Source organism: Physeter macrocephalus, chromosome 13 (genome assembly GCF_002837175.3).
Source record: "Physeter macrocephalus isolate SW-GA chromosome 13, ASM283717v5, whole genome shotgun sequence".
Taxonomy (NCBI): Eukaryota; Metazoa; Chordata; class Mammalia; order Artiodactyla; family Physeteridae; genus Physeter; species Physeter macrocephalus.
The window spans coordinates 77,857,396-77,880,056 of record NC_041226.1 but is presented as its reverse complement, the minus strand read 5'-3'; positions in this window follow the sequence as shown (position 1 = coordinate 77,880,056).

Genomic DNA, 22,661 nt, shown 5'->3' with positions numbered 1-22,661 from the left:
GAGATATGGGAACATATGTATATGTATAACTGATTCGCTTTGTTGTAAAGCAGAAACTAACACACCATTGTAAAGCAATTATACTCCAATAAAGATGTTAAAAATAATAAAAATAAATTTAAAAAAACCGCTACTGTCTTATTTTCAAATATTTTGGGGATGTGACATGGCCACTCTCAAAATTGGGAGAGAATTGTAGTGATTGCGATCCTTATGTTTGTGCTGTTTGGAAAGGTGACCTTTCAAAGCGTTCGCACAGAGCTTACGGAAGAGCGCCATTGCTGGCTGCTGTCATTGCTGCGCAATCGTCAGGTCTCTGGCCGTACTGTAAGCGCTAGCCTCTCGCTTACAGCCTGCTTGTCTGCGGCACAATGGTCCTGGCTCCTGGACATGGCCGTGCTGAGCACAGGCACCTGTGAGGTGCACTTAAAGGCAGCATAGTTACATATGGGAGAATGGAAATTTCCAACTTGCAAAGTCCAATTTAATGAGAGGAGTGGACCTTACCTGTATACAACAAAGAAGGCTCATTGATTGCTTTTGATCCCACAGAAAATCAAGACTAGCGTATCAATCTTGCTTGAATAGAATCTGCTGAAGGCAACATGAGAATGGCACAGTTCAGTGTAGACACTGTGTTTATTTCCGTGATATTGGCATGACCCGTGAAGGACAAGGATGGCTCTCACATATTCATAACTATTTAGAATCGGGTAATGGAAAGTGACAAGTTTACCTAAATACAATTCAATGTGGGCTTAATCTCATTTGGTTGTAATAGAAATTTCAGCCAGGAGCGGGTCTGCTCTGAAAGATGCCTTTTTCTAGCACCATGGCTTCTACTCCAATCTACGATTCAAGTATCAAAGAGACAGAAATTAACAACTAACTACATCTATAATAGTACATAGTTATGTTTCCAAAAGAAAATGCCCTAGGTGAAAAAAATGCAGAGACTTGGCAAAAATATAGAGCAGCTAGCATTCCTAAGCCTTCTAGAGAAACTTGTGGTACACTTGAAAGCCAAATAGAACCAGTGGTTCATGTGCTGACAAATCAGTGGAGTCCATCCCAGCTTCAGGACGGGCATGAGAACTGAATCCTTTCACAGACCGTTTATTCAGGGGCAATTTAGACCCGAGCCAATATAATTCTATCTCAAAAGATGCCAGTCTTCTGTAACCATGGCAGAAGTCCCAGTTGAGCAATATCCCACTTCCAACCACAAAGCAGCCTGGTTGAGAGAGATGCTTATTAGTTTTGTCTTGGAGGCTTACAGTCTTAGCTTTTCTAACTTCTTACCAGCATCTGTTGGCACTTATTACTAAGTCTCTCCCTCTTATTATAGTCTTAAATTGTAGGCTTCTGTCTGACTTTATATTAAAACAAAATAGAAACATACGTGTTTTACTGATGAATCAAATGTGGGCTTTTCTTTGTTTTGAGAAGATATGCAATGCGGTGGCCAAGAAGTGGATGATGAATAAGGCAAATATGGAAGCATGATTACAGGAACAGGCTCTGTCTTCCAAGGAGAGGTGTTGAGCCACTTATACACAGACCGTCAGGGTACACAAGATTTATTTATTTATTATTTTAAAATGTATCGTAGTGGCGTATAGTTGATTCGCAATGTTGTGTTCATTTCTGCTGTACGGCAAAGTGATTCAGTTATACATATATCTACATTCTTTTTCATATTCTTTTCCATTATGGTTTATCACAGGATATTGGATGTAGTTCCCTGTGCTGTACAGGAGGACCTTGTTGTTTATCCATCCTATAGATAATAGTTTGCACCTGCTAATCCCACAGTCCCAATCCTTCCCTCCCCCACCCCCATCCCCCTCGGCAACCACAAATCTGTTCTCTATCTCTGTGAGTCTGTTTCTGTTTTGTAGATAAGTTCATTTGTGTCATATTTTAGATTCCACATATAAGTGATATCATATGGTATTTGTCTTTCTCTTTCTGACTTACTTCAGTTAGTATGATCATCTCTAGGTCCATCCATGTAGCTGCAAATGGCATTATTTCATTTTTGTTTATGGCTGAGTAATATTCCATTGTGTATATGTACCACATCGTCTTTATCCATTCATCTGTCGATGGACATTTAGGTTGTTTCCATGTCTTGGCTATTGTAAATAGTTCTGCTATGAATGTAGAGGTGCATGTATCTTTTTGAATTATAGTTGTGCCTGGATATATGCCCAGGAGAGGGATTGCTGGATCATATGGTAGCTCTATTTTTAGTTTTTGAGGAACCTCCACACTGTTTTCCATAATGGCTGCACCAATTTACATTCCCACCAACAGAGAGTACGCAAGATTTAAATCACAAGCCCTGATTTCTACTTTTATAAGAAAAATATCATAGTTGTTCACATTTGACTGAGTCCAGTTTTCAGTTTGAATAATGGCAAAAAATATAAACATACATTTCAGTATCAGGCTATTTACTTGATTCATTTGAGCATCAAATGGTATGATCAGCTTACATCTGGACCAAGTCCCCATCCTGTGCTGAAGTTATGTTGGTTAAAGAAGTCTGTACTATGTTCTTATGTACATAATGTTTGCTTTGCTTTTGTACCTATTTTATAATAAAATGGGTGTATTTTTAGGGCAATAATATACATATATATTTCAAAGACTGAATATTTTTAAAGACATAGATGTATATCTTTTAAAATATTCATTCTTTGACCAAGCAATTTATTTCCATTCTAAGAATTTTTATCCTAGGGAAATTATCAGATTTCTCTTACAAGAATATTTGTTGAAGCCCGACTTATCAAAGGAAAATTGGAAATCACTTAAGTAACTAATTCTTTGAGTGAGCCTCTTCAATTTGTACATCCCTTTAAGAAAAACCTAAGTAGTATTTTGTTGTTCCTGAAATGAGCCATTAAACCCATTAAGGCGTCTGGCTATTTCACGCTTCACTAGATTCAGCCAACTGAGGCCCTTTAGCTTCTACAAGTGTAGAAATGGCAGGTAGCTGTTTGAAGGGCAATCGAATTAGAATTGAAAACTCTGTACAGCATTAAGGGGGTGGAGAAAAGCTGTGTGAAAAACTCAGTAAAGAAAAAATCTTCATACCAAAATCAGAGAATTATTTGCAGGAAGCTGTGTATACCCAACTGAATATACTCAGTTGAAATCACTAAAAAAAAAAAAAAATGTATTTTTATTCAAGGCAATTTGTAAGAATAAGATTTCATTTCAATGGGAAACAGAAGGACACACCAAATGGAAATCTTTGGGCTCTTTTCTGATTCATTGCTATTCAGTAGAACATGTACTGTTTTGGACAGAGCCATCAACCCGGCAAAGACCTCAAGGTTAGAAGGGTTTGCCTGAATTGCATTCAAGGGCTCTGTGTCTACATCAGAGAACCCAATTATATGGTTGCTTCTCTTGTCCTGCCATCTGTCACAGAAAGCTTTCCTTTCACATAAATTCTGTTTACTGAAATTACCTTGTAAACCACTTATTTTCAATGTTACGGGAGAGAGGGATAGAGTTCCCTATTCAGGCAAATCATGAAATTCCAGGAAGACTGAGGAACTTTTCCAGACTGAAGAAGCCTGAAAAAATGTGACAACTAACTGCCATGCTCACTTCTGATCCTTTGATATAAAAGACATTATTGGTGCAATTGGCAAAAGCCTGATGACACCTGAGGATTTTAAAGAAATAACGCATCAGTATTAATATTCTGACTTGATGTTGTGTTTTACTTTTTATTTTTCTTTTTGGAACACTGTAGTATTCAGGGCTGTTGGAGCAATGGGTTGGCCCCTAACCCTCATGGTTCTGGGAGAAAACAATGTTTTTTGTGTTGTAATTCCAACTGTTTTGTAAAGTTGTGATTGTTTCAAAGAAAAAAGGAAATACTTCTTTATACGTTATGTAAGCTTTTTAACCTCTCGTAACTTCGATTTCTTTCTCTGTACAAGGTGAAGAAACAAACAGGATAATGGATGCATATGAAAACACCTTGCAGACTACAAGGCATTATTGAACATGTTATTGCTAAACATAATAACAACTATAATAATCATATACTGCGTTAACAAAACCGTTCATCGTTATTCCTTCAATCTTCTCTTCAACAATTAGCAAATGTAATTGGTGTCAAGCGTTGTTCTGGGTGTGGGAATGGCTTCTCAAACTAGACATACAGGAGCATTAGGTACAGTGAGGGAGAGAGAATAAGTAGATCATTTCTCCTGGAAGATTATGATAAGGGCTGAAGTCACATCAACTGCAGATTATGATGGGATGGCCAAGCTGGATCACACCAATCAGAATGTAGTGTCAGGAAAAGGGTTACAACACTGTCACGCTTAAACTGAGTTTTGTAGGATAAGATATCATTTGAAGGGGGGGAGGGATAAATTAGGACTTTGGGATTAACAGATACACACTACTGTGTATAACAGATAAACAACAAGGGCCTACTGGATAGCACAAGAAACTATATTATTCTTTACTAACCGAAAATGGAAAAGAATCTGAAATAGATACACATATATCTGAACCACCTTGCTCTACACCTGAAACTAACACATTGTAAATCAGCTATACTTCAATACAAAAAAAATAGATATCATTTGAAGAAGGGGAGAGAGACCGTTTTAGGCAGAGCCAGCAGAGCGTATGACGCCTGGGTCATGAGCCATGGTGTATCGGGGACCCCAAGAAGGACAGCGGGGCTGCAGTGAGAGGTGTCTGTGGGCGGGGGACGTGAGGGTGGCGGTCACGAGAAATAGGTGTATCGGGTCTGGCATGAAGGGCCCCAGGATCTCAACTAAAAGTAGGTGATTTGATAAAAAGAATTGGCATGAACTGATTTTTTAGTAGAACAAGGGCCTTGCAGGGGTGTCCTCGACTCATCTGGGTTTCATCAGCCTGGAAGGAGGAAATCGGGTGCTGTGCGTCCTACGCCTCTGCTCCCGCTTGGGATACCGGTTCTGTTCACCGTCGTGGGGACGGTAAGAGGAGGATAAGATCTGGATAAGGAAGAGTTCAGGCCTGGGCATCTTGATAGTCACGTTTATGTGGCATTGCCAAGTGCAGACATGGAGCATTTGCCCACTATCTTGGACGCGCTGGATTCCCGAGGTGCAGACAGCCCACCATCCATTAGATTCACTCAGCAGACCCATTTCTCCCGCCCTGGGAAGACACTCAGGAGAGCCTCAGAACTTTCCCAGGCGCCTTTAGTCACCAGCGCAGTCTCATTTAGGCTTTAAAAGCGTCTTTGTTAGAATACAACCAAAACCCCACAGTCTCATCTATTTACACTTCGCCCCGTCCAGTCCTGGCCTGCTTCTGCTGGGAAGTCGGCAAGGGGCAAAGGCATCTGGCAGCTTCTCCCCTCCTAGCCCCCTCCCCTCAGCTTCTGGTTTCCACCTTCCTCTCCTCCAGGATGAAGAGCAGACTCGGGGAATGACACCATTTTACATAGTCCCTAGTTCCAACGTGGCATTGGTTCCCTGCAGGTATGATGGATGCATTCAGAACTCACCTTGTCTTTTTTTGCTGTTGCCTTGTTTCCGGGCTTTCGCATCTTTGCCCAGCTGGGTTCTCTAGCTGCTACTTCTTTGGCACAAGACTTTTTCACTAATGTCTTGAAACGTCCTCTTCAACCCTGGGTATCCTGAGGCCCATCCTTGTGGGGCCGGGGGTCTCTTTCCTCCTCCATGAACCCTCTTGTGAGTGGGATCCCTTTTTAGCCAATTCCAAGCCAGCCTCCATCTGCAGGGCTCATATGTGGTCCCCTGGAACTCAGACATTTCCTCTCACTGGGGAAGTATGAGCCAGCCACATGCAACCCCTTTGCTTTGCTTTTTTTTTTTTTTTTTTTTTTTTTTTTGATAAATGTGCCAACTTTTATTACATTCTTGAGTGAACAAAAATACCAAATTTGTTTGCTTTAGGCTGAATTATAACTTCTCCAAAAGGCAACACTAGTTTTCTCATGTTAATTGGAAGCTCTAATTGGCTGCTTTATATGCTACTGATTACTTTTTTTTTTAAACATCTTTATTGGAGTATAATTGCTTTACAATGGTGTGTTAGTTTCTTCTGTGTAACAAAGTGAATCAGCTATACGTATACCTATATCCCCATATCCCCTCCCTATTTTGAGCCATCAGCTGGCAGCTCCCCTCCCAGCCCCTTGCTTTAGACTTCTTGGGTGTCAGCCCGACGTCAGGTGCCATGACTCTCACACCCCAGGGGCATGTACCAAGCTCCCCAAAATGCTTTCAGAGCCCCTCTCATCTGACGTGAGGTGAGGGAAGCCCACCTACCCTCTCACACAGGTCGGGAGGGAAACGCCTTAGGGCTCCGACAATTGCCTCACTTCTGGTATCTTCCATTTCACCTCCTTTTTATCCAGGAATTGGATGATGGGCTGGCAGAACAACTTGACAACCTCTAAGCATTCCTGTTAGCGTGTGCATGCTCTTGGTAACTGTTATTCTCACACAACGCTCAGATTTTAGGGCCTCTGCAAAACCTGGACACGTCCTGTTTCAAGTTCACTGACCTGATGATGCCAAGAAAATGCTTGATTCTGAGAAATCACTGTGACATATCTGCAACCCCTAAAGGGCTGGCATTTGCCCAAGAGTCGTAGAAAGACTAATTCAGTTCTTTTTATTATTCTGTCTGTCTGCATCTCTGGTTAGCTGCCATCAGGTAAACAGCAGCTGTCGACTAGGTTAAGGTGAACCCTAACCAGGTTAGATATACATTTAGCGCGGGTAAGTGAAGACATCAAAATAGCATTAAACACACACTCACACATCCTTTGGATATTAGGCTCTACACTAGTTTATTTATTTCGCTCCATCTAAAAGCTAAAGGTTTCCGATCAGTTTCAAGGCTGTGTCTTGTGAGCAGGACAACATCTCTGCTGGCACGTGAGGCCTAAAAAGTCCAGACCTCACACCCAGCTTCCCAGCACCTGCCCCAGCGCACAAACCGACGTGCTGTGTTGGTGACACGTGCACGTTGACGCAGCAAACTGTGAGCTCAGCTCCACCAGAGAGAATTCTGTTATTTGCTTTTTGTAACACAGGAAAGGAAGACAAGATTTTTCTCTCATGTTTATTTTGGTTTTATTTTGAATCAGGTTTATACTTTTAGAAAAATTGGACAATAATATCCAGAACTCCCAAATAACTTTATCCAGGTCTCCTGGAGGGTATCTAGGATGGATACATCATACTCTTCAATCCTTTACTATTTCAACATGTATTTCCTAAGAATAGGGTATTTTCTTATGTAACCACATATAGTTATCCAAATCAAAAGCTTTAACCTTGATACAGCCCTTTAATCTAATTACCATATATTGATACATTTCAAACTTGTCAGAGGTCTTAATAATGTTCTTTGCAGAATCTTTTTGTTCTGTTCTGCTTGTCCTTCAGTAGAGTCCAATTCTAGATTTGGCCAGTAGGAACCTCTTCGTGCCACCACTTGGGTCCTTCAGACAGGTCTCTACAATTTTTGTTTGTTTTTTGGTTTGAGTACTTCTGTGCTTCGTAGTCAAAGGAGTTTTTAAAATAGCCTTAATTTTTTTAGAGCACTGTTTGATTCACATCAATATTGAGTGAAAGATGCAGAGATTTCCCGTATAACCCCTGCCCCAGATAGGCATGGCCTCCGCCGCTTTATAACATATATCCACCATTATGTTGTCATGCAGCGTAGTTTCACTGCCCTAAAAATCCTCTGTGCTCTTCCTATTCACCCCACTCTCCCCCCAATCCCTGGCAACCACTTATCCTTTTTACTGTCTCCATAGTTTTGCCTTTTCCAAAATGTCATACAGTTGGAATGATGCAGTGTGTAGCCTTTTCAGATTGGCTTCTTTTACTTGGGAATATGCATTTAAGGTTCTTCCATATCTTTTCATGGCTGATAGCTCACTTCTCTTTAGCACAGAATATTATTCCAGTGTCTGGATACAGCCCAGCTTATTCATCGATTCACCTACTGGGGGACATCTTGCGTGCTTCCAAGATTTGGTGATCATGAATAAAGCTATGTGCAGGGTTTGTGTGTGTAGACGTGTGTGTGGACGTAAGTCTTCAACTCCTTTGGGTGCATACCAAGGAGCTTGGTTGCTAGATCATATGTTAAGAGTATAATTAGTTTTGTAGGAAACCATCCAACTGTCTTCCAAAGTGTCTGCACCATTTTGCATTCCCACCAGCAACGAATGAGAGTTCCTGTTGCTCCACGTCCTTGCCAGCATTTGGTGTTGTCAGTGTTCTGGGTTTTGGCCACTCTAATAGATGTGTAGTGGTATCTCATTGTTGTTTTAACTTGCATTTCCTTGATGACATAAGATCTGGAGCTCCATTTCATATGCTTATTTGTCATCTGTATACCTTCTTTGGTGAGGTGTCTGCTAAGGTCTTTGACCCATTTTTAAATCAGGTGGTTTGTTTCTTTACTGTTGAGTTCTAAGGGTTCTTTGTATACACTGGATAACAGTCTTTTATCAGGTATGTCTTTTGTAAATATTTTCTCCTAGCCTGTGGCTTATGTTTTCTTTCTCTTGACAGTGTCTTTCACAGAACACTAATTTTAATAAAGTCCAGTTTACAAATTATTTCTTTCTTGGGTCATGCTTTGGTGTGTCATCTAAAAAGTAATTGCAAAGCCCAAGGTCATCTAGACTTTCTACCATATTATCTTCTAGTAGTTTTATAGTTTTGCATTTTACATATAGGTCTGAGTTCCATTTTGAGTTAATCTTTGCGAGGTGTGTAAGACATATTCTAGATTCTTTTTTTGCATGTGGATGTCCAGTTTGTCCAGCACCATTTGTTGAGAAGACTATCTTTTCTCCACTGTATTGCTTTTGCTCCTTTGTCAATGATCAGTTGATTATATTTATGTAGCTCTATTTCTGAGACCTCTATTCTATTCCCTTGATCTATTTCTCTTTTTTCTTTTTTGCCAATACCACACTGTCTTGATTACTATAGTTTTACAGTAAGTTTTGAAATCAGGCAGTGTCAGTCCTACAACTTTGTTCTTCTTCTTCAATATTATGTTGGCCATTCTGGGTGGTTTTTCGCTCCATATAAACTTTAGGATCAGTTTGTTGATATCCATACAATAACTTGCTGGAATCTGGATTGAGATTGCATTGACTATATAGATTGATTTGGGAAGAAATGACATCTTGATAATATCGGGTGTTTCTATCCATGAACATGGAGTATCTCTCCATTTATTTAGTTTATTTTTATTTCATTCATGAGAATTTTGTAGGTTTCCTTATATAGAGCTAGTTATAATATGTTAGATTTATACCTAAGTATTTTTTTCATTACATTTGCTAACGTAGATGGTGCTGTGTTTTTAATTTCAAATTCTACTGTTAATTGTTTATACATGGGAAAGTGATGGAATTTTGTATATTAGCTGAAGTTCCAAGGACAAAATTAACCAAACAAATTAATTCTTCACATAGTCAAGTTGGCATGGAGACATCAGGTACTTTCTGGTGACCCATTTGTCAGACCGAGCTTTATTATCTTTGTAGCACTTACCAGAGGGCACCTTTAAAAGTATTCCTGAGGTCAAGAGAGGAGAGACTGGGAGAAATTAAGACATATTGATGGTCATGTACCTGTCAATACTTAACAGCTGGCTCTCAGGGAGAGGGAAGGAAGCACTGATTTATAGTGTTTGCAGATTTCTGTGGTGTAAAAACTCTCCCCACTGTTGATTTTTAACCACCAATATGACACTCATGAGCACAAAGCTGGGAGGAATGCTACCAATCAACCCTAGGGAGCCCACAGGAGATAGCTCTATCACACCATTGTGTATCTTTCTGAGAAAACCCCTTGACATTAATTCAATAAGCAAATCTTAGACTGGTAAGCAGGAGACGTTTCAAAAAGCATAATTATAGGTGGTAACCAGTATCTGAGAAACCCAACCAAACATAGGGAGAGATGACAAGTGAATCTTGGAGAGACTGCAGGAATGAGATTGGCCACAGGTGATCACTAAACCTTGCGGCAGGGAGGTAACTGGCCCCAGAGGAGGCTGGTGACAGGTGATGGGCTCCTCTAGCTACTCTAGATGCTTCCAGTGCTGAGAATCTAATGACCTATCTGTGGTCTGCTCATCTTGACTAGATCTTGCTCAGAAATGCAGCCATCCATCCTGAGATCCACAGTCCTTCTGAAAGGACAATGTCACCACTTCTCCGTCCAACCAGGACTGCTGGGATTAATCCTTGGGATCCTCTTTGGACAGTTACTGACCATATTAAATCAGCCTAAAGCCGTTGGACATCACCCCAAGAAAAAGTCCCTCCATTAACGCTGAGTGTTTTGTCTCCTGGCCTGATTTTGCACTCTTTCTGTTCCTCCCCAAAGCTGCCCTACTGCCCTCCTGAACTCCGGTTGCACAGTAAATCCAAGACCCATCACAATGACCCTCAAGGCCCTTCATGATTGGGCTACCTGTTGTTTCTCTGACCTTTTTACCTACTAGTGTCTCTTATTCACTCACGTTGCTCTAGCTCTCGCCCTTATTATCATCCCATGGCCTTTGCTTTTGCAGACCCCTTGGAAAGGGTTCAACCCTCCCTTTCTTCACTTTTTGCTCAGATGATGCTTTGTCAGAGAGTCATTTCCTGGGCATTTATAAAAATACCATCCTTATCTCCATCATTCCCAATCCTTCTCCCCTTACTTTATAGTGTTTATCCCTTTCTGACATGACACACACTTATTTTTTATTCATCCTCTGGCTCCACACAACTAAAATGCATTTCCCTGAGAGGAGGGAGCTTTTTCTATTTTGTTCACTGTTTTAACAGTGAACAAAGTCTCCTTCCTGTTCTCCTTCTGGATACTTTACCTAGTCAATCATATACATTCTCATTTTTAAAAATATTATTTATATGTTGATGGCATCAAAATTTCTGGATCCTGCCCAAATCTCTACTTATTCTCTTATCTATCTCCAGTTTCCAGAGAAAGTCCAGCACATGGTAGGCTCTTAAAAAGATTTGTGGAATTGTTTGTTAAATGATTCTCTCCCCTAAGCTTCAGGAGCAAATATCCTCTAAGCATCTCTGCTTGACTATCCCATAAATATTTTAAAATCCACAAGATCCATAGAAAAACCCAACCCCTCCTTCACCAAACTCCCATCTTTCCTTTTTGCCTCCTCATTGAGTGGGCCTTCCATCAACATGGTTATCCACACTAGACTTCCACACCATTCTTGACTTCTCCTTTTCCTCAGCCCTCTATATCCAACTGGTCACCAAGTCCTCTTGTTTTATCATTTAATTGCCTTTCAATTAACATGAAGCAGAAATGTCAGCTTCATCTTCAATCTTCAATGAAACTAGGGGATCCTTAAACAACCCCTCAACCAAAAAAAAAAAAAAAAAAAGGCAGAGTGTCGCCCAAGACATTTCAGGAGGAGCTTGCAAACTATATGCTCTATATATACATACTGAAAAGCCCAAAGCTCTTATTTGCAGCTCAGAAGAGTGGGTGCAAAAGCAGATGTGGGAGCTTCGATGGATCAGATGATGTAGGTTAAAGAAGCAGAGAAGTTGGCAGGCCAAGCAGGAGCTCTACATGTTCAGTACTTTCTCTTTCTCTCTCTCATATATATATACACACACACACACATATATATGTCTCTTTTTTTTTGGCTTAAAACAATGCACGTTTATTCTTTTATAGTTCTGGAGGTTGGAAGTACAAAGTGAGTTTTATAAGTCTAAAATCAAAGTATTGGCAGGGCTGTGTTCCTTCTTTTTTTAAAAAAAATTTTATTGGAGTATAGTTGCTTTACAATATTGTGTTAGTGTATACTGTATAGCAAAGTGAATCAGCTATATATCTTTTTATATATTATATATACATATATATCTTTTTATATATCATAGTGTTACACACGCTATTATATACTATTTATATACATGTTTGTTCTCTCTCTCCACACACACACATCCATATCCACACATATGTGTGCATGTGTGTGTATTTGTGTGTGTATATATTCAGATCACTACCACCCAGTTCAAGATACACATCATTTCTGGCACCCAGACGATTCCCTAGTGCTCCTTCCTAGTGAATATCTGGACCCTGAAGGCAATCATTGTTCTCATTTCTATCACTATATATTGGTTTTGCCTGATCTTGATCCATAGTATAAAATGGAATTGTATATTCTCTCTTCTTTTAAAAGATGAAAAAAATTTTAATAAATTGTTTTAATGAAAAGAGAAACATAAAATATACACACGTTCCAGGGACAAGGACAGTGGTACATAATTCTGTTGCCCTCAGGAGAACACATCTTTACTCCTGGAGACAAGGACAGTGGTACATAATTCTGTTTCATTAGGAGAACACATCTTCACTCCTGGAGAGCACCGTGGCAAATTCAGAAATGCATAAAATCAGGACCAGGAGTATATTCTCTTTTATGTCTAGGTTTTTGCTCATCCTTATTTCTGTGAGATTCTTCTGTGTTACATGTAGGAATCATTATTTCCTTTTCCTTTTCATTGCTGGGTTGAATTCCGTTGTATAAACATCCCATACTGTTTTATCCATTCCCCTGTGGATACACACCTGGGTTGTTTCCAGTTTGGGACTATAAGTAAAGATGCTATGACATTTGTGTACAATCTTTTGATAGCCATGTGAACTCATTTTTCTCACTTAATTGGTATTTGCAGGTGGAGTTTGTCTCTGGGATGAGAGAGAGTAGAGACTTTTGCACTGTAAGCCACCCTAGGACTGCAAATTGCTATTGTCTAAAGCGGTAGGGTAGGGAGGGTTGTTAAAATTAATTTTATGTCCAACCCTGAGTGAAAAGGAAAACTGCTGCACTCCTGGTCTTCTAGCTTTAACGTAGTTTTTGGAAATTAAGACTTCTAATCCACTATATTTACAAATGGATATTGCTTGTATTTATGCAGCCTATTGATTTTATATATTAATTTTTCAACCAGTCAGGTTATTAAATTTTCTTATCTTATAAGTTCATCTAATACATTCAGTTCATTCCCTTGGATTTCCCTTTATTATTTGCAAACAATATTGTGTACTCCTGCTTTATAATTTTATGTACTTTCATTCTCTTGAATAAATTACTTTATTTGCCCCAAACAACTATAAGGAACAATAGTAGCATTGGGGGTTCTTTATTTTTTTCTGACTTTAATAAAAATCTTCTTGTCTTTTACCATTAATCATTATGCTGGGTTTTAAGATACACACTTGTAAATTCTTAATTTATTAGTAACTTTTATCAGCAATGATGTAGAATTTTATTAATTAGATGTAAGCCTCAATGAAGATTTGTTTTTTCTGCTTTGATACATTATTATGTTGTACTGTATTCATTTATTTCTAAGGGGAAGCTATTTGAGTATTTTCTCAAAACATTTCTTTTGTAATTTCCTTTTTAGATTTTAAATGTTTTCTGAAGTCAACTTCAGACATTTCATTTTTCCTAAATAATCACCATTTCATCAATTTTCAAATTATTAGCTTAGAGTTTAACAGTGTAACCACATATAACTATTTTCATTTATTTTGTATCTCTTTATTATTATTTTATTTTGTCTCTTTTATCTTGATTAAGCTAATTACTTCCTGGGCGCTATGCAAATGACCAGTTCTTGAATTTGTGTATTAGTTAGGAAGTTTCCAGATTGATAATTAATTGAAGCTTTTATACTTATCTGTTTGTCTTGCTTTCTATAGAATTATTTTAATTGTTTGGGTAAGTTGAGTTTTTCTTCTGTTTTCATTCAAAATTTAATTCCTCATGTGTTTTCTGATATTTGCCCTTAAGCTTTTATTCCACTTTATCTGTGAAATCCCTTGGGGTCTGTTTTAGGTTACATTTCTCCAAAGAGGAATGGCATTTGTTTTTCCAGGCTCCTGGAATCACTACCATCCTGAGACTCCTTTAAGTTAAATTATTTGCTAGGTTTTTTACAGCCTTGTAGGTAGTGTGAATTCATGTTGAAAACTGGCTGAAGAACTGGGTTGTGGTTATACATTCTCAGAGGATTTCCTTTTCCTTCCACTTAGAGTGACTCTACATCCCCAGCCTGTTGTTACAGCATAATTATAAACAGTGTCCTTTCCTCTCAAAAGTGCCCCAGTTTTGGAGACAAATTATGTGATGACTCGATGCTGAAGTCATGCCAGGTAAGTTTCCTTCCTGTCCCCTTTGGGGTGGCAGATTTATTTCTTGTTTTCTTTCATAGAAAGAGTGCTAACACTTTGGGGCCAGCTCTATTCAGGGGATTCATGCTAGACTTCTAATCTAGGGTGGCCCGAGTCTACATCTGTCTCCTTTCTCCCTTGCTCTATGCAGCCAACAAAATAAAATCTCTCATGTATCAGAGTCCACGGCACAACCCTTGGAAGAGACATTTGCTTGGAATACAGTCTGCAATATGAACAAGAGTGGTGACAGTGGATTCATGCTGGCTCTAGACTTTATCCTCTATCGAGCATCAATCATCATAAAGTACCTCTTTCTGTCTTTCAATATTTTTGCCTTGAATTCAAATACAATTTCATGATCCCTGAGTTCTTTTTGCATACGTTTATCAGTGATTCTTCTCCTTTTCTTTATGTCCGACAAGTCTTTGTAAGGTTGTTCTAGAATGCATCACTTTGTGTACACAGATGCGGGTTCTATTTTTGATCAAACCAGAAAGATTTTCCTTTAATTAGTTTTTCTTATCCCATTGACAATTGTTGATTTGACAAGGAGTTTGATCTCAGTTTTGTCATATTTCTTATATTTTCTTTTCCATTTCCTTTTGAATAACTTTTCTATTTTTTTCTCTTTTACTTCATGGTCTTTGTGTTTTTAATTTGGGGTGTGTGCGTGTGTGTGTGTGTGTGTGTGTGTGTGTGTTCCCTCTGAGTGTTTAGAAGGATTAGAGTCTGCATTTTTTTTTTCATATGGAAAATTCCTTTTTAAGTGTTAATAACATGTTCACAATGCTCTAAAAAAAACTTAGGCAGGGGATACTGGTGAACAATGATAAGAAAAAAAGTTATATTTATATCTGATTTCCTTTAATTTCCAGATGAGGAAATGAAAACATTATAAATTATTCTCCTTTCTCTTTTCCCTTCATCTTCCCTACATCACTAATATAATTATGTTGTCATAATTTGTTTTTCCAAAGGACTTATTTATGCTCTTAAACTTCTACTAATTATGTTATCAGCTTTAGGTAATTCTTTTGATTCCCCACCATGAAAGACGTTGGACTCTTAGAACACGACTCCCCTCCTCTCCTTTCCCCTTTCCGTCTCCAGATTGGGTTGATGTGATGTCACATGATTTATGTCATTTACTTCCTGCCCCATACTTTAGTTCAGGACTGAGATGGATTCAGTGCCCACCATTAATCTTTAACTCCAACATCTTCTTTCGTCTCTTAGATGGATTTGTTATCAAATTAAGATTTGTTATCTTCTTTCAAGAAGAATGCATAGTCCCTAAAAGCATGAATGTTTGAAAGTGTCCTTTCTTACTTTGTTGACACTTCAGCCTTCTTGCAGACACTATACATTGACTGAGTAAAGTATTTCCAAACTCTTCTCTGCTTTCCTCCCTTGCAGCTGGATGTGGCCTGAGGGACCTTTCTGAACCAGAGGTGTAAGCATAACACTCCTGGGAATCTCCCCTGTGGTGTTGGTTCAATGAATAAAAGACAGAGTGAGCTTGACTGGGCCTTGCCCTTTCATCTTGTCTTGGACACAGAGGCAGTGCCTACAGGTAGAGGCAGACTCTTTCAGTCAACAATCGGCAAATGTGTCTGATGCCCAGATTGTCTCCCTGGAACACCGGCCCCAGCTTCTTCTATTTATAAAGGTTACAAGGCTAAAACCATGTTTTCCAGAATCCCTTGCAGCTAATTCTTGCATGTATAATACACGTGCATCCACCAGCTAGATGTATTTAAGTGATTACACTAACCCTGAATTAGGAAATATTGAAAGTTAGCATTATTAGAACCAACAAACCATATATATCCAAAAATGGCCATTTGAATGCAACTAGTATTAAATCTTAGGAAAACATATGCAGCTTTAACATGTTTCAGCAATCAGAATTACCTTTTAAAAGCATTAGCCATCCATTTATTTTTAAATGAATAGAAATTTATTTTATTTACTAGTTCTAAAAGGTGGGACTTCTCTGGTGGCACAGTGGTTAAGAATCCGCCTGCCAATGCAGGGGACCCGGATTCGAGCCCTGGTCTGGGAAGATCCCACATGCTGCGGAGTAACTAAGCCCGTGCACCACAACTACTGAGCCTGCACTCTAGAGCCCGTGAGCCACAACTACTGAGCCTGCGTGCTGCAACTACTGAAGTCTGTGCGCCCGTGCTCTGCAACAAGAGAAGCCACAGCAGTGAGAAGCCCATGCACTGCAATGAAGAGTAGCCCTCGCTCGATGCAACTAGAGAAGAGCCCACGTGCAGTAATTAAGACCCAACGCAGCCACTTTAACTCCAACATCTTCTTTCGTCTCTTAGATGGATTTGTTATCAAATTAAGATTTGTTATCTTCTTTCAAGAAGAATGCATAGTCCCTAAAAGCATGAATGTTTGAAAGTGTCCTTTCTTACTTTGTTGACACTTCAGCCTTCTTGCAGACACTATACATTGACTGAGTAAAGTATTTCCAAACTCTTCTCTGCTTTCCTCCCTTGCAGCTGGATGTGGCCTGAGGGACCTTTCTGAACCAGAGGTGTAAGCATAACACTCCTGGGAATCTCCCCTGTGGTGTTGGTTCAATGAATAAAAGACAGAGTGAGCTTGACTGGGCCTTGCCCTTTCATCTTGTCTTGGACACAGAGGCAGTGCCTACAGGTAGAGGCAGACTCTTTCAGTCAACAATCGGCAAATGTGTCTGATGCCCAGATTGTCTCCCTGGAACACCGGCCCCAGCTTCTTCTATTTATAAAGGTTACAAGGCTAAAACCATGTTTTCCAGAATCCCTTGCAGCTAATTCTTGCATGTATAATACACGTGCATCCACCAGCTAGATGTATTTAAGTGATTACACTAACCCTGAATTAGGAAATATTGAAAGTTAGCATTATTAGAACCAACAAACCATATATATCCAAAAATGGCCATTTGAATGCAACTAGTATTAAATCTTAGGAAAACATATGCAGCTTTAACATGTTTCAGCAATCAGAATTACCTTTTAAAAGCATTAGCCATCCATTTATTTTTAAATGAATAGAAATTTATTTTATTTACTAGTTCTAAAAGGTGGGACTTCTCTGGTGGCACAGTGGTTAAGAATCCGCCTGCCAATGCAGGGGACCCGGATTCGAGCCCTGGTCTGGGAAGATCCCACACGCTGTGGAGTAACTAAGCCCGTGCACCACAACTACTGAGCCTGCACTCTAGAGCCCGTGAGCCACAACTACTGAGCCTGCGTGCTGCAACTACTGAAGTCTGTGCGCCCGTGCTCTGCAACAAGAGAAGCCACAGCAGTGAGAAGCCCATGCACTGCAATGAAGAGTAGCCCTCGCTCGATGCAACTAGAGAAGAGCCCACGTGCAGTAATTAAGACCCAACGCAGCCAAAAAAAAAAAAAAAAGTTCTAAAAGGGGAAAAGATACAATGGACAAAAAAGGAGTTTTGATTTCCTATTGACTTTACATGGATACAAAAAAACTAGATACTATTGTGCGGAAAAAAAGAGTTCTTTTTAAAATAATGGGTGGAAAACATCTCAAAACAATACAATTGGGCCCGTGAGCCATGGCCGCTGGGCCTGCGCGTCCGGAGCCTGTGCTCCGCAACGGGAGAGGCCACAGCAGAGGGAGGCCCGCATACCACAAAAAAAAAAAAAAAAATACAATTTTCAGTAGTAGTAGCTCTAAACTCAAGAAAAATGGCGGGCAAACATAAGGCAGTTGATTTTTCACATAAGCCTTAGCAATATTTAAACCACACAAAGAGCTATTTAGATAAATCAGAAAAAAGAGCTCACAGAGAAAAGTAGAGTGTGGGCCAAAATTTTCAGTAATATGGGGAACGTGCATAGCAGCTCTTTATCAAGTGACTTTATGATGTATTTAAATAACAGAAAGACAAAAATAAATTTTAATTAAAACATTTTAACTTGTCCAAAATAGGTATTATTTTAGATATTATATAGATATTATTAATTCCACAAATATTGGCTGAGCGGCTAATATGTTCCCAATAGTTTTCTAGGCACTGACAATACAGTGGTGAACAAGACAGACAAAGTATTTCCTCAAAATCTTACATTGCCTTGGAAGGAGGTCTGAGCCTGTGCGCACTGACGGGAAGTGAGGGGTGTCCCCGCCCCTCCCCCAAGCGTCACTTACAGCTCAGGAAGAACCTACTACCCCAGAAGCAGATCATTCAGAGTCTCTGCCTCAGTTCCTGCATAACTTTCCTCAGTCTTAACAATAATAAATAAATATTGTGCAAACCACGCAACCAACAAATCTCCCTGGACCCTCTTTTTATTATGCTGTTTTTTGCATGATTTACCCTGGTGGTAAATCATTATTATGTGACTATTATGTTTGCTCACATAAAGAGCAGAAGATTCTGATATAAATCAAGCCTTCTTACTGTGGATATGTACTAGAAATGATGAGGAATTTTATGCAGTGAAAAGACTCTCAAGCCCAAATGAATTACAGGGCTCATTTGTAGCATTTCTCAAATCAATTAACTTCTGTTGAATTATCACCTTGACATTTTCTTTGAGGTATTTGGTAGCAGGGATTATCTATACTCGTAAACTATCTTTGAATCAGTTAATTTTTTAATTTAAAAAAATTTTTACATGAAACATCTTTATTTTGCCTGAATTAAATTTTTTTTAAATTTTTATACAATTTTTAAAGGTTACTTTCCATTTACAGATACTACAAAATATTGGCTATATTCCCTGTGTTGTACAATACATCCTTGAGCCTGTTTTTCGCCCGATAGTTTATGCCTTCCCCCCACCCACAAATGGTAAACTACTTTGTTCTCTATATTTCTTAGTCTGCTTCTTTTTTGTTATATTCACTGGCTTGTTGTATTTTTCAGATTCCACATATAAGTGATACCATACAGTATTTATCTTTCTCTGTCTGACTTATTTCACTTAGCATAATGCCTCCAAATCCATCCATGTTGCGGCAAATGGCAAAATTTCATTCTTTTTTATGACTGAGTAGTATTCCATTTTGTGTGTGTGTGTGTGTGTGTGTGTGTGTGTGTGTGTGTGTGTGTGTGTGTGTGTGTGTGTGTACCACATCTTTTTTATCCACTCATCTGTTGAGGGACACTCAGGCTACTTCCATATCTTGGCAATTGTAAATAATACTGCTATGAACTTTCGGGCACATGTATCCTTTCGATTAGCGTTTTTGTTTTTTCAGATCTATACTCAGGAGTGGAACTGCTGGATCGTGTGGCAGTTCTAGTTTTAGTTTTATGAGGAACCTCCATGTTCTCCATAGTGGCTGTATCAATTTACATTCCCACCAACAGTGCACAAGGGTTTCCTTTTTTCCACATCCTTGCCAACATTTGTTATTTGCTTTCTTTTTGATGATAGCCATCCTGACAGGTGTGAGATGATATCTCATTGTGGTTTTGATTTGCATTTCCCTGATGACTGGCGTTGAATCAGTTTATTGAAAGGTGTGGTGAGTACCAAGAAACATCTGCTCAGCGACTCGCAAGTCCAGCAGGTTTGTGTTGGTAGACACAGGCGGGAAAGATCCAGAGGGCACATTCACCTTGGCTCTACTCAGGGACCCAGAAGGCAAGACAGAAGATTCAATAAACTCGTATGACTGTAAATTATTTAGAGAGAGCAAATTGTAAAAAATTGTTAAATTTCCATCTTACAACCTTTAACAAGACAGGCATTTGAAATATTAACTACAAAATAATTTTTAAACGAGAAAAAGACAAAAAAAGAAACACTTTAAACATTAGCATGTACCTATTACTAGATAAGATACTTCTAGTTTCCTGTTCACTTGAATTAGAACAAAGGTTTTAAAGTTTATAGAAAACATTCGCACATCAAAGTCCAGCTACCGCAACATAATCAGCTCCTTTTAATACAGAGATTGATAAAGCTTTGGCTAGATTGGCTGTACTTGTTGTCTTATGTGAAACGTTGTAGTTCAGCATGCCGTACAAACTGCAGGGGGAAAAAATGGGGATTTTATTGTAACCTGTACTGTCTATAGCTATCAGAATTTTTGTAAACCTAGATCCAGGATTTAGCATATATTTCCTCATCTTAAAATTTAAAAAACAGATAACAAGCGAAAAGAAATGTAAATTTGATTTATTGTGTCAAAGACAATTATTCTTTTATGTTTATAATGTATTCAAATTCTGCACGGAGAGGAAACTAATTTTAGCTAAATTCTTAAAGAAAAGGCACAGGCATAACTTCTGAAATTAGTAAAAATCCTACAATATACCACTTCCCTCTTTTATCGAGTCAACGATACTTATTTGGGTATTAATACCAAATATGTTCTTAGTCAATATTTGAACACTTTTCCCATTTTTTATGGTTTTACTCTTTTGTTCTGTTTATAGTTTTCTCTGAATTAAAAGAAAAAAATGTCAATCCTCTTACACTGTTGGTAGGAATATAAACTGGTGCAGCTACTGTGGAAAACAGTGTGGAGGTTCCTCAAAAAAACTAAAAATAAGACTACCATATGATCCAGCAATACCACTTCTGGGTACATAACTGAAGGAAACAAAAATCACTATCTCGAAGCTGTATCTGCACCTCTATGTTCATTGCAGTATTATTTACAATAGCCAAGACATGGAAGCAACCTAGATATTACTTGCCTGGTTGTTTAAGGGTATGCATAGGTGATCAAAATCAGTAAAAGCAAATTACTAACATATATTAATTAGGCTACAACACTTCTGCTTAAAGAGTATGTTTATTCTGTCTTTACTGGGCAATTTCTTCTGCCTATTACAGTGGGAAAATTATATATGAGAACCTGCAAGTCCCTCAGGGCACAAGGAAGAGTTAGGCAATGACCACAACAGGATAGTTACTACAAAATGCTATCCTGACTCAACTTACCCTGAGAACCCAATAGATGTGGTCATAGGAAGTACAATCAGGTTCAATGTGTTATTGATAAAAAGTAATCCCCGCTAACCACAGGGGAAAAAAGTACCACCTTTACAGAACCGTCTCCTTATTTATCGGAAGTATTGTCCACCCTGTCAGGAAAATTCACTCTTCAACCTGGAACGTACTGATGTGAACAGAGAGGATGCAGAAGCAATGCCTCCATCAGAAATATAAAGAAATAAAAATAATCAATAGAAGCAATGAACGAGTCCTTGCCTCTGCTCCAAGACATCCCTTTCTCTTTCCTTCACCTCTCCCATCCCCTAAGTAAATGTTACCTGTGGGCAAGGCAAACCTAGTAGATTTGAGTTACTGGCTTGAGGTAAGCATGAGATTCTATCAACCGCAAAATGTCATTCCATTGGCATGCTACAATGTAATGGTAAGCATTAGGGGAATAATAATAATGATGATGATGATGTTATTAATGTAGTATCTCTAAGAGGCAAATAAATGACCCAAGACAGAATTACATGGGCTGTTTTGCGGCGAACTGCCATATGAGAGCCCCGGATATCTAGAAAAAAGGATCGTTCCGAAAGTGGAGACATCAAGAGATGAAGACCGATTTCCTCCGTTTCACACATATCTTTCAAGCTCCAGGGACTGGGCTTTGCTCTGGGCACACAGGGATGATTAAAGCAAAATCGTTGTTTTCAAGGAACTCAATCTAGTGAATGGTGCTAATATCCCCAAAGATAGTATAAAATTTAAAATAGAAGTGTGTACCAAATATGATGAGGACAGGTTTCAGTTCATATGAATGTTGGCACAAGGCCTGAGTCTCGAAGAATGAGTTAAGCATTTAGCAAGAAGACAGGAAGTAAAGGACTTTCTCAAGAGAAGAAATCATTTACAATGTGATGCAGAGAAAATAGAAAGGTCAGAGAAACACGAACTCCTCAGCGCACTTGAAGCTTAACAAAACGTACAAAGTTAGGGATAGAGAGACAGGCTAAGGCTAGTTCATTAAGGGTGTGTGTGTGTGTGTGTGTGTGTGTGCGTGTGTGTGTGTGTGTGTGTGTGTGTGTGCGCACGTGCTAGTAGAAGCAGTCGGTAGATTATCTCTGAAAAGCCAAAGAGATCCACTGGATTAATTACAAAGTTAGGGATAGAGAGACAGGCTAGGGCTAGTTCATTAAGGGTGTGTGTGTGTGTGTGTGTGTGTGTGTGTGTGTGTGTGTGCGCACGCGTGCTAGTAGAAGCAGTCGGTAGATTATCTCTGAAAAGCCAAAGAGATCCACTGGATTAATTTATAGAGAGAGGCATTATAACCTGACTTACTATAAAAAGTCATTTTATCAGGAATGATATAAACTTTTTTTTTTTTTTTTTGCGGTACGCGGGCCTCTCACTGCTGTGGCCTCTCCCGTTGCGGAGCACAGGCTCCGGACGCGCA